This window comes from Triticum aestivum, chromosome 2A, assembly GCF_018294505.1.
Source record: "Triticum aestivum cultivar Chinese Spring chromosome 2A, IWGSC CS RefSeq v2.1, whole genome shotgun sequence".
NCBI classification, from domain to species: Eukaryota; Viridiplantae; Streptophyta; class Magnoliopsida; order Poales; family Poaceae; genus Triticum; species Triticum aestivum.
The window spans coordinates 739,351,127-739,371,800 of NC_057797.1; the positions used below are offsets into that span (position 1 = coordinate 739,351,127).

Below are 20,674 nucleotides of genomic sequence, written 5' to 3' on the forward strand. Positions count from 1 at the left end.
TTGAGTATAGTGTGCACCACATTACTCCATAGCTATTATGAAATGAACAAGTGAAAAGAGCCATTGACTATATCACCCCCGTTATGGACATGAAGGTCACGCAGATTGGACTTACTTATTTTGTTTCCAAAACCAGAATATATGAGAAAACTTCATAACCTCTTCCATTCACGAAGTTCTGCTCTTAAACAAAAATCATCCAGGAGTTTTTCAATATAAGGAAAAGGCAATTTAGGATTTACGTTAAAGAGTGAAACTAAGCTTTTAATATGGTGACAGTTTGTGTAACATTATTACACATCCATCAGCCCGTGGCACTACTAAACTCCAAATCAAGAAATTATCATTCGAATAGAGGGAAGAGCCCAATAACTGCTTGTCGGCACTGAGATCATCATAATTAGTACCAACGCCAAGGAACAAAAAACCTAAGCATAGGACTACCTGATGGCTTGGGCAGATGACGCCTCCCACTTCATCCTCGACAACTCAATGATCACTGCAACCTAATGCCTAACCACAGTTATATATAATTACTTCTTGATTGGCTGAAAAAAATAGAAGAAATGGAGTTGGCACTATCATTAGAATTCATGATAAACTAAAAATTATCCATGCAAAATGAGTGTTCTAGACACATGGACATAATTAGTTGTCAACTCTTATTTTGAAGTTTACAAAAACCGATCAAGCAATTCAGATGAGCAGTTGAGCACCTTATAGTCTAGCTTATTAATTCACTAATTTATAAAAATATTTTGATCATGTCTTGAGCATTCTTTATGTCAAGATTGAAAATGATATAAACGCACAGACTTTGCTATAGATGGGAAGTTCCATGTATGTCCATGGCGCATATACATACTTGTGTAATAGTTTTCTAAATTGAAATGTCAGAAAGCAACCGAAGTCATGACCAATGCAGCAAGAAAACCGGAGAAAGAGGAACAGAAAAACACCAAATTTTACAATATTAATTGGACATTACACACTTATCTAAATACAACTATGCCCTGAGATTACTATGCAAGAATGATTCATCTTGTAAAATATTGTAGTTACACCAAAAAAATCCATATAGAAGAATAATTGTTGTCTAATCCTTAGTTAAAATGTCATATCATGATGAATCAATCTAACAACATCAAGATAAAGAGAGAGGAGGGGTCATACCTGGCAGAGGAGGCCGCGATTTACCTTGTTGTGTGGGTGTCAGGGAGGGTGCTAGCGGTTGCCAACGGGATTGGCTGCAACACTATGTAAGAAACTAAAAGGTATATTAGCTTCATAGATAAGATGCACTTGCAATAATAAAAAGTTTAACTTCTAATCCTTGAGCATCCTCGACACTATGTAATGCAATAAATTAATCGATCAGAAGTTTAGAAACTGGTCCAAATAATTAGAGAATGAGGAAATGGGGATGTGACTGCATACATCTGTCAAGTTGATAAGCTGAAACCCGGCATATGGATCACAAATAGCATTGACCCGGCCTGGCCCTAGAAAATAAGAAGCAAGGTGCTGCTATCAGCCTTGAAGCATGCACGTCAAACCTTGGTATTCTCGTCCTAGATATTTACCTGGAGAATGGGGAGGATAATGACAATATTTGCAGCAAAGGAAGATTTTTGCAATAGGCAAGACTTAGACAGGTACACAAGAATCAACTTGCATATGTTAATGTAATAAAGCACGAACACACATTGAGTCATCAACAAGCACGGTCTTTCACTTATCTGCCTATCTCTACATTTTTTGTCAAACCACACAAAGATTAACAACTAATGAATGGTAGGAATATGCTGTTCGGACAGAAGTAAAACACCAAATTTATCTATACCATTACTACCAGGTTGGTGGATCAACATCCATCCAGAATATAAACTTGAATTGTGTGGAACTGTGGATGCATATAATGGCCAGGTCGCCCAAGAGCAGCACGCAAAAACGTTGTCAGCAAGTATATCTCCCGTATGTATGCTAATAAGTTACTAACTTTAGTTTGTATTAGCAAGTGTTCATTCTAGCTGAGAATTGGATGTAGCGGTAGTTGGTAGGAGCTCAAAATTCAATGAATTACGTGAATGATATTGTAACAAAAAACTGAACATTTAATTCCAAACACTTCAGACTAAATTGCCAAAGATTAAACTTGAATCACTAATACGCTGGTAATCCTTTTAGAATATAATTTATGACTGAACAAGGAGCAACTGTTTCCTGTTGTTGCATCATGACAGCAGACTACTTACCAAGGTACAAAGCAAGAAACTTGTAGCCGAGGGAGCAGTTGGCATCTTGCGTGGAGCACATGATGTAACCGAGGAAGACTTCTGCATGGCCTGCGTGAACTTGTCTTCCACCGATCTGTCACGCGTTTCTCAAAAAACACATAAGTAGCCACCAGCCGGCAACTACTGCAAACTTCAACACGCTTCCAGTTCTGCAAACCGTCAACACGCTTCCGATTCTGCAAACTATTCCACATGTGACCAACTATAGCTAATTATCACATGAATAACAAAACCAATTGACTAAACTTTTCATCACTAAATTTTCTCAAAACTAATTTCTGCTTAATTGGTGGCGGAAGGAGAGGGCAGGGGAACGAGAAGGCACTCACAAATGAAGTCGTGGTGGAAGAAGGCGCGCGCCCCGCCGGCGGCGTGATGTAGAGCCCCCTTATCGCCGCCACCCCGCCAGTGCCCGAGTTGGAGTCGCCGAAGTTGAACACCACCACCTCCATCGGCTTCGTCACCACCTTCGCCGGCTCCATGCCCTTGCTCTTCTTGTGCTCGCCCGCCACGACTCCGGCAGGCGCCGCCGCGGTGGCGAGGGCGGAGGTGGTGGAGAGGGCCGCGCCGCTGCCGACGGCCGGCATGTAGCGGAGCGTGGCGAACAAGATGACCCCGGCCACCGCACCTAGCACGCACCACGCAGTAGTACTACAGCCGCAGCAGGCTCATGTTCGTCATAAGCCCGCCGCCGCCACCTCCATTGCCTCACGTACTCCTCTCGTGCGCTAGAGATTTTGCCGTTGAAGGATTGCGTTGGGGCAGGGAGCGGGAGCGCGGCAGGTTGGGGAGGAGCGATGCGTTGAGCACGAGTAAGACGGCTGCCGTGGGGCGGCGGGGCCGAGCGTCTGGATAGAAGGGCGCGGGAGGAGGAGGAGGGGGCGAGAGGTCGTGCGGTCGTGCCGGTAGCGGTTTTATTTTGGAACGGCGGGGCAAATTAGCGATCGATGGATTGCAACGGCTTGATCCGTGGTTTGCAGTGTTAAACATACAAGGATTATGGGCCATTAAATCTTGATGATGGATCGGTGTGATTGTTTGGATCTGCCCCTCTCTTCCTTTGGGTAGTAGATGAACTGACCCGCCGTATGTAGTTTGGGCCGACGACTAATCTGGTGTCAAATCTGGGCCTTGATTACCAGCGGTGGACAGAAAATCTAGCCTGCCATTGGCATGCGATGTACGGCGTCAGGCAGGAATTTGCAGCCACAACACTTCTAAGTTTGGGTGACGCTTAAATTGGTGGGAAGTTACGAGTGACGGGTGTGTTTTGTCGCCCGCCACTGGTATTACCAGTGGCTTTCAGGATTTTGCGGCCGCAACTGGTAATTGGCTAGATTAATAGTGGTGGGTCCAATTGCAAGCTTGCACTGGTGATGTCGCACCTATAAACAGTTTTTCACCCCTAAAAAAACAGTTTTCCACCCCTAAAAAACAGTTTTCCAGTAGTAGGGTATTGCACCATCTTAGTTTTGGACCATCTTATGTATTTTCGGAGCACAATACTACATTCAGTTTTTATAACACGTTTTTACAGAGAAGAGACTTACAGTTGGGTTCAACCCGTCCTCCTTGGGCTGGCCGAATCTCCCACTTGTCCCTCCTTAAATGCCATCCTTAGGGCGTCGAGTTAGGGTGCCAGTTTTGTTTGATTGAGTTTTTTTTTGTTTTCTACTATTTTCCATAGACACGAGAGTCGGAGAGACCTCATGTACTATACGCCACCAGAACCCCATTGTGTTAATCAAGTATTTCAATCCATATCCGCAAGATTGCATATCTCAAAATCTTGGCAGTTCTTTGGTTGCATGCAGGGATAAGGGATTGAACTTCGTGATGAGGACTATGTTTCCAACACCGCTAATAACCATACCGGACTTGGTCTACCAGTTTCAAAGAAACACCATCGAATGTACGGTGTAGTCGGATCTTCATAGTCCTCCCCAACAAAAATCGATACTATCCCATCAAAAGCTCAATCCACCTCGTCCTATCAGCAGGTAACATTTGCAACATTGCACATGGATGCAATAAATTCTGAAGAAGAGACATACTGGCACATAAATAGATATACCGGACAAAACAATGCATGCACTACACTTTGAATCTACCCGCGATAGAAATGGAGAAATTATCTTGCATGTACTACCATGCACCTCTTTTTTAGATCATCGGGGGGCATGTTAAAATTATTCATGAATGAAACCAAGGTTCAATTTCATCGATCCAATTGCATGCCATGGACCTTTTGATTCCTATGCCGTGTTTTCCTAATTAAATCGCCTTTGTATTTGTTTAATGGGTCTGGTTTTGCAACTTAATTATCAGTTGTTTACTTATTTGTTTGTTTGGTCGTGCTGGAATACGTCTCACCCGACATGTTGATTTGTTCTTTTAACTCATTTTTTTTATACAGGAACAATACAAAATATTATCAATAGTGACATCCTCAAAGGGAAACTGGATAGTTTAGTATCTTTTTTTACACAGTACAGACGCAAGCGCTCATACATACACGCATACACTCACCCTTATGAAGGACGTCTCCTCTCACTGGAAACACATCGCTGAAAATCCTGAAATAAATCCAGGAATAACGCAAGCATCAAGACTTGAACCCTAGTGGAGTGGTGGACTGGGGATACCACTGCCCCTCTAACCATCCAACTACATGTTGGTTCACGGATACTTTAGCATCTTTTAGGTGAACTAAAGCATCCAATTAGCTGACTAAGGAGTAAGGAGTCATGTTAATCTCCCAGCTTTTTTGGCGAGAAATGTCACACCTTTTAACAATGTACATCATCAAAATTTTGGATCCTAATCCTATATATCTAATACAGTGATCCTCGGTACTTTTAGTTATCTCAACATGTATACTTTCACATCATCCAAATTTTTGTAGACATTTCATTTACTAGTTCGATCCACTAGCATCTCGTCCGATCTACACATGGGAATCATCTACTAGGCAACATGCATTAGTGTATTCTAAGCAGATTTTAAATCACATTGCATATCATTATGACATTCACTACACACCACTACATATTTTGTTAGCCAACCATGCTACATCAGCAAGCCATGCATGTCAGTTATAAGTTATATTTTTGCATTCGTATTATATCCATGCACACAATGTTGTTATGCCACATATCAATTAGTGCATGTAAATCATTAGTTATTTCTTGGACTAAGTTTTGTGCTCTTATGGGCACGATGTAGCTCTTGGATCATACGTGTATTGTTGATCCTTCACTCTAAAAAATAGCACTCTTTTATAAACGTTTTTTCTCCATTATACATCATTTTGTACTATGCTTCATTAAAAAAAAGTGGAAGGCAAGAATAATCTTACATTTTGTTTTTATTAGTTCTAGTATATCTATGTAGCACCTGATTGTACATTTCTTTTAAGAAAATTACCACAACAACACACAGGGTATCATTTAGTTAGATATATAGATTGAGAAACAAAACGGGACATTGTATTCGGTCATGACTGGAATGAGAAGGATATTGTTCTCCATATTCAAATGGGGTAATCCATAGCTGGATCTGTCATTTTAGTTTGTCAAGTTGTGGATCGAACTTAGATTTAAAAGAGTGTGGCAAGATGTATCATATATGTTACGTCTATGTCATGAATTTTCTTGTGTGTGTGTGTGTGTGTGTGTGTGTGTGTGTGTGTGTGTGTGTGTGTGTGTGTGTGTGTGTGTGTGTGTGTGTGTGTGTTGCAATTAATTTTTAAAGGGTGAATGTTCCACCCACTTCTATGGGACTACACGATCATTGGCCCGGTTGCTACGTCGATAGTTGACACCTCGTTCCATTAATTCTGATACGCGCTCAAGTCGCAATGATGTTTGGGATCAATGGTTCCAACTTGGCGAAATATAATTTTCCAGTGTTCAGTTGATTAGACAGTCGCATATGTACGTATTGGCCCGGGTCGTCGGCTCCGTGTTACGTGCAGGCTTGGGAAATGTGGTTAACGCGGGAGAGAAGGAGCTAATGAATGATTCTTTTTTTAGTGGGAGAGAAGAAGATGCTTGTGGATGGATGATGATTGCATCGTTTTTCTTGATAAATGGGTGGCTTTGTTAATAAAAGAAAAACAAGCTCCCAGCAAAAAAAGAAGTACGTAATGCCTAAAAGTCCATAGTGCCGGATATTGGGTCTCCTCACGAAGTCATGATGCCCATGCCAATGCCGATGGGGCGATGGTGGCTTTGAGTGTGCTAAGTGCAACTCCAACGTGGATAGCCAAATCACATCTAAATGCCGGATTGGATTGTACGGATAGCCATATCAAATGTCCGAGGAGCTGTCCAGACATTGAACCAAATATAGGAAAGGTTTTGGAGTGTCCGGACATTCATCTGACCCACAACACCTCAACAAAAGCCACCATGGACGCGTTCAAAAAAATAAGCCACCATGCACCCACACCGCACCCCCCCTATCTTTCCACCCCTTCTCTCTCACCTCGCATGGCGGCATGGCCGCTCTGCCTTCTCAAGCAAGCTTTCCATGGCCCACACCCTTCTCGCTGGAGCCCTCCGCTACATCGCGCCAATAGCTGGTCTGCGCCGTCGGAGGTCACAGAGACACGGATGATAGGCCGCACCTTCCGCTTCCGCGCCTTGGACTTACTGGCACACACGTCGCACCGTTGCGTTGTGGTCGCCCACAAACGCATGACAGCATTCGCGGCCAGCGAGGCCGCATGGCTGCCCAACGTGGAGGCGCTCGGGGTAATGGTGGTGGCGCTCGTTGCCGATGTCCTGCCGGAGTTATCGTGTATCACCTCGCTCGACACCGCACAGTAAGTCTTCGATGAAATGCCTGAGAAATATAGACGGACATTTGTTGACGAGCATTGGGTGGTTCCCTCCCGCAGACACGTCCGGATGTATCCTCGGACATTTGTTGATGTTTGTTTTAGTGAACTTCGTTGGGTTGCCCTAAGGGCATCTACAGCCGGACTGAGCAAATTTGCCCCCTCAAACGTCCACGGAGGCACCCGGTCAGCGTCCGGGCATGTCCGCTTTGACTCCTTATTTTTTTCTTCCACGCAGCCATGTCCTTCACTTTTTTTCTATATGTTCGATCATATACATGTGATTGGTGGAGAAGGAGAGAGAGAGAAAAAAGTAATAATAAATAAAGAAAAAAAAGATGCTCCGTGGTGGGCCCAATCCTATGTGGCGGATGCAGTATCACTGACCGGACACGCCCAGACACTCCTCACACTCATCCCATGTATGAGATGAATACGAGGACTGCCAGACAGCCCAGGCATTTAAGAAGACTTTGAGGGGTCCGGTTGGGTCAACTTTTTTACTACTCTCTCATGTCCGATCAGTGGTCCCTGCGATCGCCCAGTCAATTTGAGAAGTCCGGTTGTAGATGCTCTAACATGTGGCTGCATGGCACTAGCGGCGGAGGGTGGCTTCCCGTGCCAGCAGGAGCACGCCCTCATTTGCATGGGTCGGTGCTCACCACCTATGTGCCAACGCATGGGAGAAAGGGCGGGCTCTTGATTTTAAAAGTGTGTATTCAAAATTTTAAGCAATAAAAAGACATTTCTTTGACAACCTAAAGACTTGTTTTTGGCATATATAATTGGTTGTAGCACCAGATTGTACTAAATGTATAATATATAAATAAAGGATATGACACAACATTGATCATAATATTATAGATTCGTAAAAAAATTCATATTGAAGTTGTTCAACATATGTAATCACCATCCATTCAACAAATCAAAGTGCAACATCTGATTTTTAAAATAATATTTTTATTGGTAATCCTCACTTTCACATTGTCACAAATTAATAACATTCTCACTTTCAAATTCACAAGCATTCACGAATTGCAAACATTATTAATTTATTAGACTACTCAACAACTCTAAACAATTCTCATGTATGATCAATTGATGAATCCACTACAAAGAATTACTATTTTCAATATACTAATATATGAAACCAAGTTAACTCATGAATTGATGTGGGCCCGCCCCTGATGGGACGCCATGTTGATGCCACCTACGCGACATTTATATGGACCCAGTGCGCGTCGTCGTCCATTCATCGCTCTGTTCTGAACGCCCCTGCTCCCTACCTTGCATGATAGTCACTAGATCGGGAACGCGCCTTGGCGCGAGGGTGCCGGTCCCAACATTTTGACCAAGCAGATAATGTGAAGTCAATACTAATCCAGGTTTAGCATATGTATTCATACATGTTAACAATACAGTGGAGAAGAAACATTCAATTGTGCATGAGCATGAGCCCAACTGTAGAATAATAGACAATAGATAAAGATGATTAATTGCAGTTTACAACACAAGAAATCACAAGCAAAGACCTGGCGACTGATAAAACATTTAAATTCAGATTGAATAAACATCTAAATTCAGTTAAAGATGACATACACATCCTAGTCATTTAGCCATTACTTAATAATGTATACTAACATACATATTCAGATCATGGTAAGTCAAAACTACATGGATCATCAGCCAACTCATCAAGGTCCTGAACCTTGGTACAAGTAACAAAAACAACATGCCATGTTTCAGTGAAAATACAACTGAGCAGAGTATCGATTTTCAGTATAACCCACTGAATTTAGTCTGTCAATTAGGATAGCTTCAATGACTTCAAAGAAGATCCCAGTGCCTAAACTACAAAATTGAAAACAAAGAACCTCTCGTACACCCATTTCACTATATACACAAAGAATTGTAGTCTTTTTTTGAGGGCTAACGGCAGGTGCTCTGCCTTTTCATTATAGTTCAGGAATTTACAAGGGAAAAGTCTGAAGCCCTAAGGCAGACAAAAAAGATAGAGATACAGCAGATTTACAAAGCTAAGGCCTCACATTGGCCATGTCCAAGTATGCTAAGTCAGACCTGGCTAGGCAAGCCACCATATCAGCAGTTGAAGACAGGTTTTGAAATATTCTTCGGTTTCGCTCATTCCAAATATTCCAGGCAAAGTATAGCGCAGCTGCTGCCTTTTTCTGCTGCCCATAGGCAAAACTTCTCCACCAGGCTGCGATGGAGGTGAACGGCAAGGTTGCTTGAAGTTGAATGTTAGGCAGCATGGTGGTGATCTTCTGCCACACTTCCTTTGCAAATGGGCATCCACAGATCAGATGAGCGGCAGTCTCAATTGTTTGGTCGCAGAGGGAGCAGGTGTCGTTGTGTTCACATCCTCTCGCGCGAAGACGATCAGCAGTTGGCAGTCTATTTTGAGATAGAAGCCAACCAAAGAATTTGATCTTTCCCTCCACCTTTGCTTTCCAAAGGGCATTCAACTCAGGCTTCGCAATGGTTCCGATGAATTGGGCATCATAAGCAGTGGCAGCAGTGTATGATTTGCTGCCGTTCCATTTCCATTCAATGTCATCCGGTTGATCCGAGAGGTTAACCCCTTGTATCCGGTGCCAAAGGTCAATGAAACTGATCAGATCCTCAGTGGTGCTAAGTTGCTCGATTCCTTTCATCCAGCGGCCCCGATTGAGAGCAGCCGCCACCGAGGCATTTTTCCGCCTTGCAAGCTTATGTAGGTTTGGGGCGATGTCCTTAGGTGCAGAACCATTTAGCCATGAGCTACTCCAGAATTTAGCACTTTGACCGTCACCAAGCTTGACAGTTGTGGAGGCATTGAACAGCTGCATGTCAGTGCTAGTGCATGGAATTTGCAGTCCAACCCAAGGCCTATTGGGGTATTTCCAGGAGTACCAAGCCCACCTTAATCTCAAAGATCTGCTGTAGAAAGCTAGGTTTTTTATTCCAAGGCCCCCAAGCTTTTTGGGGGAGCATACTTGTTGCCAATTGACTGCACAGTGGCCTCCTTTGGCCTCTTCTTCTCCTTTCCAAAGAAAACTTCTTCGGAGCTTGTCAATCCTCTTTACAACCCACTTGGTTGGAGCAAACATTGTCAGATAGTATGTGGTGAAGGAGGTTAACACCGAGTTGATGAGAGCCAGCCGTCCCATCCTGTTAAGTAATTTCCCCTTCCATCCCGCAAGCTTTGCTGCCATTTTATCAATGAGCACTTGAAAATCCACCCTCCGAAGCTTGCGAATACTCAGAGGCATCCCAAGGTACTTGCACGGGAGGGAGCTGATTTCGCCCTCAAACTCAGCTAGAACCTCCTCAATCACATGGTCCTCACATGCAATTGGGTATGCTGCTGATTTGCTGAAATTTGTGCAGAGGCCGGAGATCTTGCCAAAGGCTGCAAGGATGGATTGAAGAGCAGCCACTTCAGCTCGGACAGGATTCATGAATAGGGCAGCATCGTCTGCGTAAAGACTGACTCTGACTGAGGCACTGTGATGATTGATTGGACTAAGAATATGTTCCTCAGTAGCTTTGTCAAGGATTCGTTGTAGGGGGTCAATGGCCAGCAGGAAGAGCAACGGCGAGAGCGGGTCACCCTGTCTCAGACCTTGGCGGTGGAGAAAAGGAGCCCCAGGTACACCATTTAGGATGATCCGCGAAGAGGTAGAGGCGAGCGAGATAGCAATCAGGTCTCTAAATCTTTGGCTGAATCCCACTTGTTTCAGAACATCAAGAAGATAGTCCCACTTAACCGAATCGAATGCTTTTGCAATGTCTAGCTTCAGGAATAAGGAAGGTTGCTTTGCACGGTGTAGACTCTGGATCAGGTTTGAACATAAAGAAAGTTTTCTTGAATACTTCTTCCCCTAAGGAAAGCACTCTGACTAACCGAGATGATGTGTTGTAACTCAGGACCAACTCTGCTGGCAAGAAGTTTTCCAAGAATTTTTGCAACGCTATGAGTTAAGCTGATTGGTCTGTAGTCCTGTGGTCTGAGGGCATTTTCTTTCTTAGGAATAGGCACGATGTACGCCGTGTTGAGGAGGTTCCATTGCTTGCCATCAAGAGCAGACATCTGGTTGACTGCATTGAGAAGGTCAATCTTGACAATGTGCCAACATTTTTTGAAGAAAGTTCTGATAAATCCATCAGGCCCAGGTGCCTTCTCAGCGGCAATATCAAATATAGCAGTCTGCAATTCCTCGAGAGTGAAGGGCTGATCAAGATGGCTCAGATCAGCAGTGGGCATATTGATGTAGTCCCAGTTCAAACACTTTTCAGTTGCTTGGCGTTGTCCCATCAGGGTGTTGAAGTGATCAAATAAAACCCCTGCTTTGTCATTGTGCTCCGTTACAACTCTACTATCCACATGTAAGAAGGGGATGTGGTTCTTTCTTCTTCGGCCATTTGCTCGCAAGTGAAATAATCTTGTATTTGCATCCCCGGCTTTGATCCAGATCAACCTGGATCGTTGGCGCCACTTGATCTTGTCAATGGCAGCTAGTGCAAGTAATCTGGACTTGAGAAAAACGCGCAGCTTTAGTTCCTCAACAGAAAGTGGCCGCGATTCTTGTGCGACGTCCAACTGGAAGATCACTTCGGATGCAATATCAGCAGCCACTTTTCTTTCTTTGAGAATTTGCTTGCTCCATTTTCTGAGGCCTTTTGCCGTCCTAGTGAGCTTGATGTGTAGCCTGCGAATGTGATCGGAGCAGGAGAAAGGTTTCTTCCAAAAATGTTCAACGGTTTCTCTGAACCCTGATTGCGTTGCCCACCAAGCTTCGAATCTAAAACCAGGGAATCTCTTGTTATTGAGTTTTTTGAGAATTAGAGGGCAGTGGTCAGATATTTCGGTAGACCCAGCAAGCATTTGGAAGTCAGGAAATTTAGCCTCCCATTCCTCGGTAAAAAGAGCCTTGTCAATCTTTGTCATGGTGCAGTTGAGCCTCTCGTTGGACCATGTGAAGCGTCGACCAGTGAGTGGTAATTCTTTGAGGTTGAGATCGTCAATCGCTGCTCTAAAGCTTCGCAACAGTCTCAGATTGATGTTTTGGTTGCTCTTTTCATCTGCCTTGCTGATCAGGTTAAAATCCCCAAGGATAAGCCATTCCAGGGAGCAAACTGTTTTCAGGTGTCTCATTTCCAGCAAAAAGTTGGATTTCTCATTATCCGCTTGAGGCCCATATACTCCAGTAACCATCCAGTCAAAATTGCAAGAGAGATCCGTGACCATTACAGTCAAAGTGTACATGCCAGAGAGATGCGTAAGATTAGTAATCTTCAGATGGTCTGCAGATGCAGCGATGAGGATTCCACCACGGGTACCATCAGCTGGAAGGTATGCAAAGTTGTCGACAAAACGACTCCCCAAACATTCAGAAATAATTTGGTTGTTGATGACGTTCAGTTTGGTCTCCTGGATGCATACCAGTCTGCATTGATGATTTTGAACAAAATTTGCTACAACTTTCCGTCTAGCAGGGTTGTTTAGCCCTCTAATGTTCCAACTTAAAATGTTGTTATCCATTGGGAAACCAATATCAACCAGCAGCCCTCAACAGCAGGAGGTAAAAAGATGTGCAGCGAGCCGATCAAACTAATCAGAGAACAAACAGTTGTAGGCACACAACAGTGGGTAGCAGACTTGTTGGGGCTGGACACACATGAAGCTTCACCCATGCAACAGATACTAACTTGTGGTACATAGGACAGGTCATCTATATCATAAATGACACAGAGCATACAGATGCCAGAACACATAAAAAGGGAGCAGTCATCGCTAGACTGAATACTACTAAAACAACACAGCCACATGGTCTTCAGCAGATAAACTTTTCGAGGTTGCCAGGACTCATCAGCTAGAGGAATGCAACGGCTCCACAATTGACCAACTGATTTCAGGGGGAATGGATACATATGGAAACTTTGAGCAACCTGATCCACGGAATCGGAGCTCACTGTACCGCAGGTCCAGGGGCCGATGCCCGCGGTGCCTTGCTTGCAGCGGCGCAACTACTGGGCTTGCCGGTGGAGGAGACGAGGGAGGTGACCGCTGCGATGAACTCTGAGCTGACTGGGCGCTTGTACAGGTCCTTGTATTTCTGCAGATCGGCCTCGGTTGTCGGTGATTCATCATTGGGGAGCTGGCCATTCTTCTTGAGGAGCACGGATTGTGCCTTTGTTAGTGAGTTGAGTCTGTAGTTGGGCTTGCCGGCAAGGCGCCCACTCTGGCGCTGGTCGTCGGTGAGGGTGTGTTTCTGTGGCAGTGGTGTTGGCGGCGGCGTTGGCAGCACAGGGGTGGGGCAGAGCGAGGTGAACGAGTTGACGAAGCACTGCAGCTGGATCTCTTCAAGGGATGTAGCGATCTCAGGAGGCCCAAAGGAAATGAGGTCCTCCATCGCTGGGGCTAGGGAGCCTTGGGCCTCACTTGTGGGTTGCAGAAGTGGCCGGCCCAAAGAGCTCCGGGCTTCATTTGTGGGCTGCAGAGGAGACTGTCTGGCCTGGTTCCCCACAGCAATGCAAGGATCAGACACCTCTGGGTCAATCGCAGAGTTGACCAGGGCCAATCCGGACGAAGCCTCACGCGCATGCAGAGCCCTGTCGTCCATGCCAGGGTCAGAGGGCGGCAGTACACTTGTTCCCACAGGAGACATGGGAATGGCAACTGTCTTATACATGCATTAAGTAGGCGAAAGTATGAGCAGTGGAGGTCACTTGTGAGAGATTAAGCAGTAAAGGCGAAGCATATGAGACATACAACGAGTCTGTGTATAGCATTTGTTCAAGAATGCTATCCTGTTTATTCCATTAGACAGGACTATCATGATGTTTAACAGACCATGGGCATAAGTGCAACACATGAACGCTCCCTAGAAGTCAAAGCGCCTGATAGATTTCAATCTGCATCTTAAAGTCGAATTTTGTTTCCCCGGGAAATTTTTTGTACAGCTTGTTGAATAGGATAGTGTGAAACTATTGAGCAATAAGTTTTTTTTCTGCACAAGGATCAAACACCTTTTCACACATAATCCTGGCCATATTAACCAGAGCTAGTATCAATTTCAGGCACCTTGACCAGATATGTGCACTACAACCTATGTAACTGAAAATGAAGCACAAAGAGACACCTAACTTTCCGAGGTGGCATTACCTTGTCCTGCAAATTATAATGGTCAGTCTAGTTTGAGAAGTGTTCAAGATTTGCAAACTCATGCAAGCCTTCCTACTCCACTGAACTATTAGGAAGTTTAGAGGATCACCACGTAAAAGACATCTCCATGTTAATATGTTATTCTCTAGGCTCAACTAAGCATTAACTGAAATATCAGCTGCAGAGACAAAAAAATTGTAATGAGCTCTTAGTTAAGAAAAAACTGTCTCAAGTATCTTAGCATGATCCAAAATGTCTGAATAAAATATTTCTCAAACTGGGAACAAGAAAAGAAGTTTTGATCACGACAAAACATTCACCACCATAGACACAAAGTGCTCCCACTGGGATATATTGGTACAAAACAAGTTTCAGCATGCAAAAAAAACTCATAACATCAGGAAATCAGCTATGTGGTGATATTCACTTTTAGGCATGCGATGCAAAAGGATAACCTACAGCTCGATAATCGATTGAATAGATAAGCTACGCGGTACTAAAGCTACCACAGAAAGGGTAAAAGGAAATGTATAAAATCCTAATCAACTAATTCACATAGTGGCCATGCTATGAGTGGAGGTGCATCTACGGTAACTTCCAGGACAAATGAGCACACCGGAAATATAATGAAATTCAGAGACATATATAAATCATCGTACAGAACCTTTTCTTCCAGTCAATCAACACAAATTCATATACACTAAAATGTCATCATAGATGCAAAGGGAGACAGAGCGCCACTAGAATCACATGAAGAGCTCACCTCAGAGACCATCAGTACCTTACACAGCAACATGCTGCATCCTACACCATGTTGTGGAAGGAGAAACCAGAGAGTAAGACCCGTTTCGGAAGGTACTCAATCCACCACTCCAGTCCATTATATTTATCCAGTGAATGGCCTCCCATATGGCTCACAATCTATAAAAATGTAAGCCACTAGTAGAAGTAGTTGACAGTAAACTATAGCATTAATCAGAGAACTATTCTTGGCCGGTCCAACTAAACGCATGTTTTATCAATGTAAAAACAGAAACACATTTTCCATATATATATATACACCATAATCATGATGTAGTGGTGATGGCTTGTTCCGAAAGGGGGGAGAGCATAAACAAAAGCAAGTATTTACGCTAGTAAAACTACATGGCAATGAAAGCAGAGCTAGTTATAGGACATTTGTACTAATGGCAGGAGTCCATGACAAATATAGTTATTTCAGTTCATATCAAATCCAAACCTGCACATATTTCTAAATATATGTTTTAAATCTATGTAATGTATTATATTTGATGGCTAATTTGCCGGGCAGACTACATAAAACCGAATCAGGAGTGAGAAAATTATGATGAGGATTATATATATAGAGAGAGAGAATACGCGAACACGAGGACGACGGTCCGGAGGGCAGCGGTGGCACCGGAGGAACGGGCGACACCACGGTGGTAGAGCTCTCCTTAACGCCACCACGCCTCTCCCTCGCGGAGGGGGTGGGGTGATGCTCGGGGGCGGGGCAGCCGCGGTCGCCGGCACATGTGCATGGGCACTCCCGCTGTGGCTCACCTCACCACGAGGTCCTGGTTCCTCTCAGATGCGGCCTAGGAGGACACTCTTTCGCGTAGTGCGGCGGCTGACCGTTCTGCCTCTGCCGAGCACCATGGAGGAGAGGTCGCTAGGGAAAAGAAGGAAAAAATCAACATGCAATTCCTTAAAACTTTAGTAAATTATAATTTCCTCTATCCTAAGTTCTTCATTGGTATAATTCATGTGCTTCCTGTAGAGTTAAATTTATGCAACAACAAATGCTAATTCCAGTTGGGGAGTCTGTAGATAAATAATTTATTATTGGAATCTGTATCATTTAAGATTACAGATATCCAAATCCAGGTAGATGTCAGTTAGTTTCAGCATATAAACTGCAACACTTGAGAAAGAATTTGTAGTTTGATGGATAAGTATTGACCATTAATAAATTCTAAAATATTCTGACCGGGAACAATGGCAACACAAAATTATCATAGAACATTACCACGAAACACTTTGTATCCATATCTATGGAGCAGAGCTGGTGCATCCACGTAGATGTAGCCTACCAAATCAATAGAATATGAAGTAGAATAGCAGAATCCAGGTTCAGGATTTGACCGATAAGTGAGAAGAATGCCATTGAGTTGATTTGTTGGTTAGCGACCCAAGTCCCTAATCTGCCGCTCCGTTGTAGCTTCGCTCGCCTCCTGCAGTTGGCGAGCAGAGGAACACCTCCACCTACTACAGAGCAGCATCACAAGACCACCCCAAAAGAAACAAAGAACATATTAAGTGATGGGATTTCAGGCTCACCATGATAATAGTGCCACTTGGGTCTATAGGCATGAGCATTTCCTTGCTTCAGATCGCCTGCATTAGCATGGTAAAATAATAACATGCCAGTTAGAATGAGACACTACCGAGTTGTAATATAGCCATGATGAGATCCAGTCTTAGTAAACGATGGTCCAGGTGTAGTTTTTGGTTCTCAGTAAAGAAAAATTATCAGCAAAAGAAACCTATTTTTGATGATCTGCAAAGTCTAAACTGAACCAACTTGGAATTCTGGATGCGGGGGTGCAATGCAACTGAAGAATAGCAGCACAATAAAATCCATTACAATGTAGAGATCCATAAAATCTTTTTATTCTTTCTAGAAAATATAGAATTATCCAACATGTGGAACAGCTGAATTTTTAAACTTAAACTGAGATCAAAAGTAAAGGTTCAGTCTTTTCAGTTTCTGTACTAATTCAGTTTGTGCACTAAAATTCATTTTCTGCACTAAAACAGAGTACATCTAAAGATTCAGTTTCTGAACTATAGAAAGTTTGTGAAACAGCTGAATTTTTAAACTTAAACAGAGATCAAAAGTAAAGGTTCAATCTTTTCAGTTAAACAGAGATCAAATATACAATCCTTTCAGTTCAATAGAGATCAAATGTTCAGTTTTGGCTAACATACTGATCACATGTTCTCAATTATTGCCCTAAGGCAGATTCATATGAGTTCTTCTACATGAACAGAGCACATGTTCAGATCAACACAAACAGGAACAAAACCCTAGGCATGCTTCAAAAATAAGCCTCGATACCATAATTTCACATCATTCCATTGTCATATACATGAACGCCACAACAGAGCTGACGCAATCAACCTTGATCATAGATGGGAAACTGATTAAAGCATTGCGCTAATACAAACACCTACATTTCTGTGATCATGAAAGCTTACCTTGATGCTTGATAGATTCAAAAACTTGTCTGTTATAATGTACTGTAGTTGTATACCAAACTTCTGTTGTTATTCTGTTCACTCTAGTTAATAACCCAGACCTGAATTCTATACTCTCTCACCCAATATCAGTACCAAAGCTCTCTCTCTCTCTCATTTTCTAGTCAGTACAGATGCAAACCAACATTAGTACAAAAGCACTACATCTCTCTTCTGTTCTTGCTCACATCTTATTTTCTCGGGGGTTGGGCTTCGCTGCTGTGTCAACTCTCCTTGTCGTTGGATTGGATCTCGATTCAACAACTGCCCATATGCATATTACTCTTCCCTTCTGTCCACAAAATAGAGAACGTCACATACATCAAACAATTATTCTGCAATGCTGAACAATGCCCAAGCACATGCTCTAGGGCTAAATTTCCAAGTAACACATACATGACAGCAAAATTCAAGAAAATTGAACTGTACCTAGCAACAGAACCGTGGGGCAAATTAACAGCAATCCCTCAGTGACTCGTGCAGTAAACTGAACATCAAAGGATTGTGAAAGCAACCTTTGAAGCTGATTTAAAAATCAAAGCCATATTGACTCGTACAGTAAACTGAACATCTAAAAGGGGATGATGCTGCTTGGACATAACACAAGCACACCTCATGAGAGAGATATGTCAGTTCTAGTTATTGCTTTTTCCCATACACGAAAAGAAATATTGCATCTACATATGAAAGATAAGATCAACTGCTTTCAGCACATGGATCAAATCAACAACAAGCTATAACAAACTTCAACATAGGCCAGCAGTGAAACAATAGGGGATTTTTTTACCAAAAACAATAACATCAAGCTGCTACTTGCCCCATGGCTTGTAGAATTAATTAGGAACTTGATTCATACCTACTGCAGGCGAACAAGAAGCAGTGCACGGGCATGGAGGTGGCAGAGCTTCTCCTTCCTCTTTTCCTCCTGCTCCATTCTTTTTCCACATCCGAGGAACAACATCCACGTACCAAGAAATGACCCTGGCATGAAACCCTAGCCACCACAGTGTGCAGCCGAGAAAGCCAAGAAAACGACCCTGGTTAATTGTCCAACAGAAAAAATCAAGGAATGATGGAGAGGGGAATTTGGTAGTGCAAGAGAGGGCGATTTTATACCTACTCTGTTGACCCCGACTGCCGAAGAACACCGCCATGGTGGCATCGAGCAACCACGCGTCGCAGGACCAGAGGTGGAAGGCGAGGAGGACCAGCGCCCAGGCGACGGCGGAGACGACGAGAAGCCGCGGCCGCGCCGACCCCCTGGGCCACGCCGCCCGCGCCGCGTCCCATACGCCGTCGCCTTTGCCTCGCCTCGCCATTCCTGCTTCCCTCCCGCGTGAGCCGGGGACGGGGCGGGGGGGGGGGGGGGGGGGGGGGGGCACCAGGTCGGAGGGGGGCAGAAGGAGGAGGACGTGAGGGGAGGAGGCCGGGCGCCAACAGGGAAGGAGGAAGCAGCGGGAGCGGGCTCGGGCCTAGGGTTTGGAAGGAGAGAGAGAGGTGAGGCGGGAGGAAGAGGAAGGGGGCGGCGCGAGTGCGGCTGTGCGGGAGGAGCCACGGCTAGGTCTCCTCTCCACAAGAGCGGCCCCCCGATTTTACAGGCGGTGGCAGCGCGGTTTGGACACTGTTTCGATCCACAATGTCGCGCTTTTAACCAACGGCCGCTGTCATCCCGAAGCGAGATCCGACGGCCGAAATCCAATCAAGCAAGAGATCCAACGGCCAGGAGCTCCAAATCGCTGAGGAGGCTGGGGTGCTCCCAGTATGTATCTTACGCAATTCGTTCGCCGATGTTTATGGTCGTAGTTGGTACGGCCACCGGCCATCACAACTATATGGATAGAAGCAACGACGAATTGTAAAAACATTGTGTATAAATTTTCGCACGAGTTTTCCATTACTTTGCACCAGATTAAGCACATTTATTTGTAAAGTTTGCATGAGGGCCTTCACACAATATGTGCAAGTCCCGAAGGAAAATATCATACTTATTGTATAATATGAAATGAATATATACATGGTACTGTTACACAGTTTGATTTTCAAAAAGTCTTACAAGTTGTATTTTAAAAAATGAAGTATTTTAGTGATAAATTTGATCAAGTTCTGAACATATTTTTAATGATATGAAAAATGTGCACAATATTTTTTATTCATGATTATTCAACAAATATTCGTTTTGAATTGGTTGGGGTGCACCAGGCCCTAGGGCAACGCTAGGGCGATACACGAGGAGCCATGTAGAAAGCTACATGTGCAGTCCTCCCCCACAAAAAATAATTCAACATTGTGTGGACATGAGAATTCACATATCAAATATTAAACTGATTTTCGTCGATGATGAGGCGCCTACTGCGACTTCGTAAATCTCAAGATAATATGCCGGCTGAGTCTCTCTGCTCATAGAGGTAAGGTGTAAGTGTGTGCGTTCATAGGGATAGGGGTGAGTGTATGCGCGTATGTATGAGCGTTTGGTTCTGTACTTGTTCAAAAAAAAATATTACACTGATAAGAATAGATACTACACTTGATTTTAGCCAAAAGGTCAAGAAAAATATGATTTATTTTGAAGCCTGCCCCTCCTTTTGTATCCTCGTCTACCGGTTCGTATGCCGTCGTCAGGCAATGTGGTACTAATAATACGGACCGGATACTAAATGGTAATCGTGTGGGTTTTTTTAGACAAACTCCGAAGCTTTTTATTGTGTCGTCACAGTGTTTACACAAACGAAAGAAAATCCATCCGGCTGGCCTAGCCATACATTTCGGTCAGCTGGTAGGGATAAAGCATGATTCGCGAGCTTGTGAGCTTCGACATTCAAGCTTCTAAACTCGTGACTAATATTACAAGACTGAAAAGCAGACCTATGGTCCGTGATTTTATGTATTATTGCTCCATATGTTGTGGCACTTCTGTCTTGGATGTCCTGGACCATCACAGAAGAGATTTGTATCTTCCTCTCATAAAGGTCATCAGCAAGTGCTAATGCTTCTCTGATCGCCATACACTCAAGTGTCGTTGGATCAGAAACCTTTTGATAAACAACCACCGCGGCTCCAAGAAAAAGG

The 20,674-nt window shown here is 43.8% G+C and overlaps 1 long non-coding RNA gene and 2 pseudogenes across 10 annotated transcripts; all 3 read right to left on the reverse strand.

Moving 5' to 3' along the window:
* Positions 1–2,512: 2,512 nt before the first annotated feature.
* LOC123191956 (uncharacterized) lies at positions 2,513–2,969 on the reverse strand (annotated as a pseudogene).
* Positions 2,970–14,028: 11,059 nt separating this feature from the next.
* Positions 14,029–19,154, reverse strand: LOC123190753 (uncharacterized). 10 transcript variants are annotated; one of them, XR_006496556.1, is made up of 6 exons: positions 18,725–19,154; positions 18,465–18,602; positions 16,649–17,900; positions 15,072–16,576; positions 14,418–14,486; positions 14,029–14,314 (listed from the first exon to the last, which is right to left on the reverse strand). It is a non-coding gene; the product is annotated as an uncharacterized lncRNA (long non-coding RNA). The 10 variants fall into 10 exon arrangements; XR_006496552.1 differs by having other exon boundaries at positions 14,029–16,576; positions 16,649–16,705; positions 17,797–17,900; XR_006496557.1 differs by having other exon boundaries at positions 14,029–16,576; positions 16,649–16,705; positions 17,570–17,900.
* Positions 19,155–20,043: 889 nt separating this feature from the next.
* Positions 20,044–20,163, reverse strand: LOC123038356 (uncharacterized; annotated as a pseudogene).
* Positions 20,164–20,674: the final 511 nt, after the last annotated feature.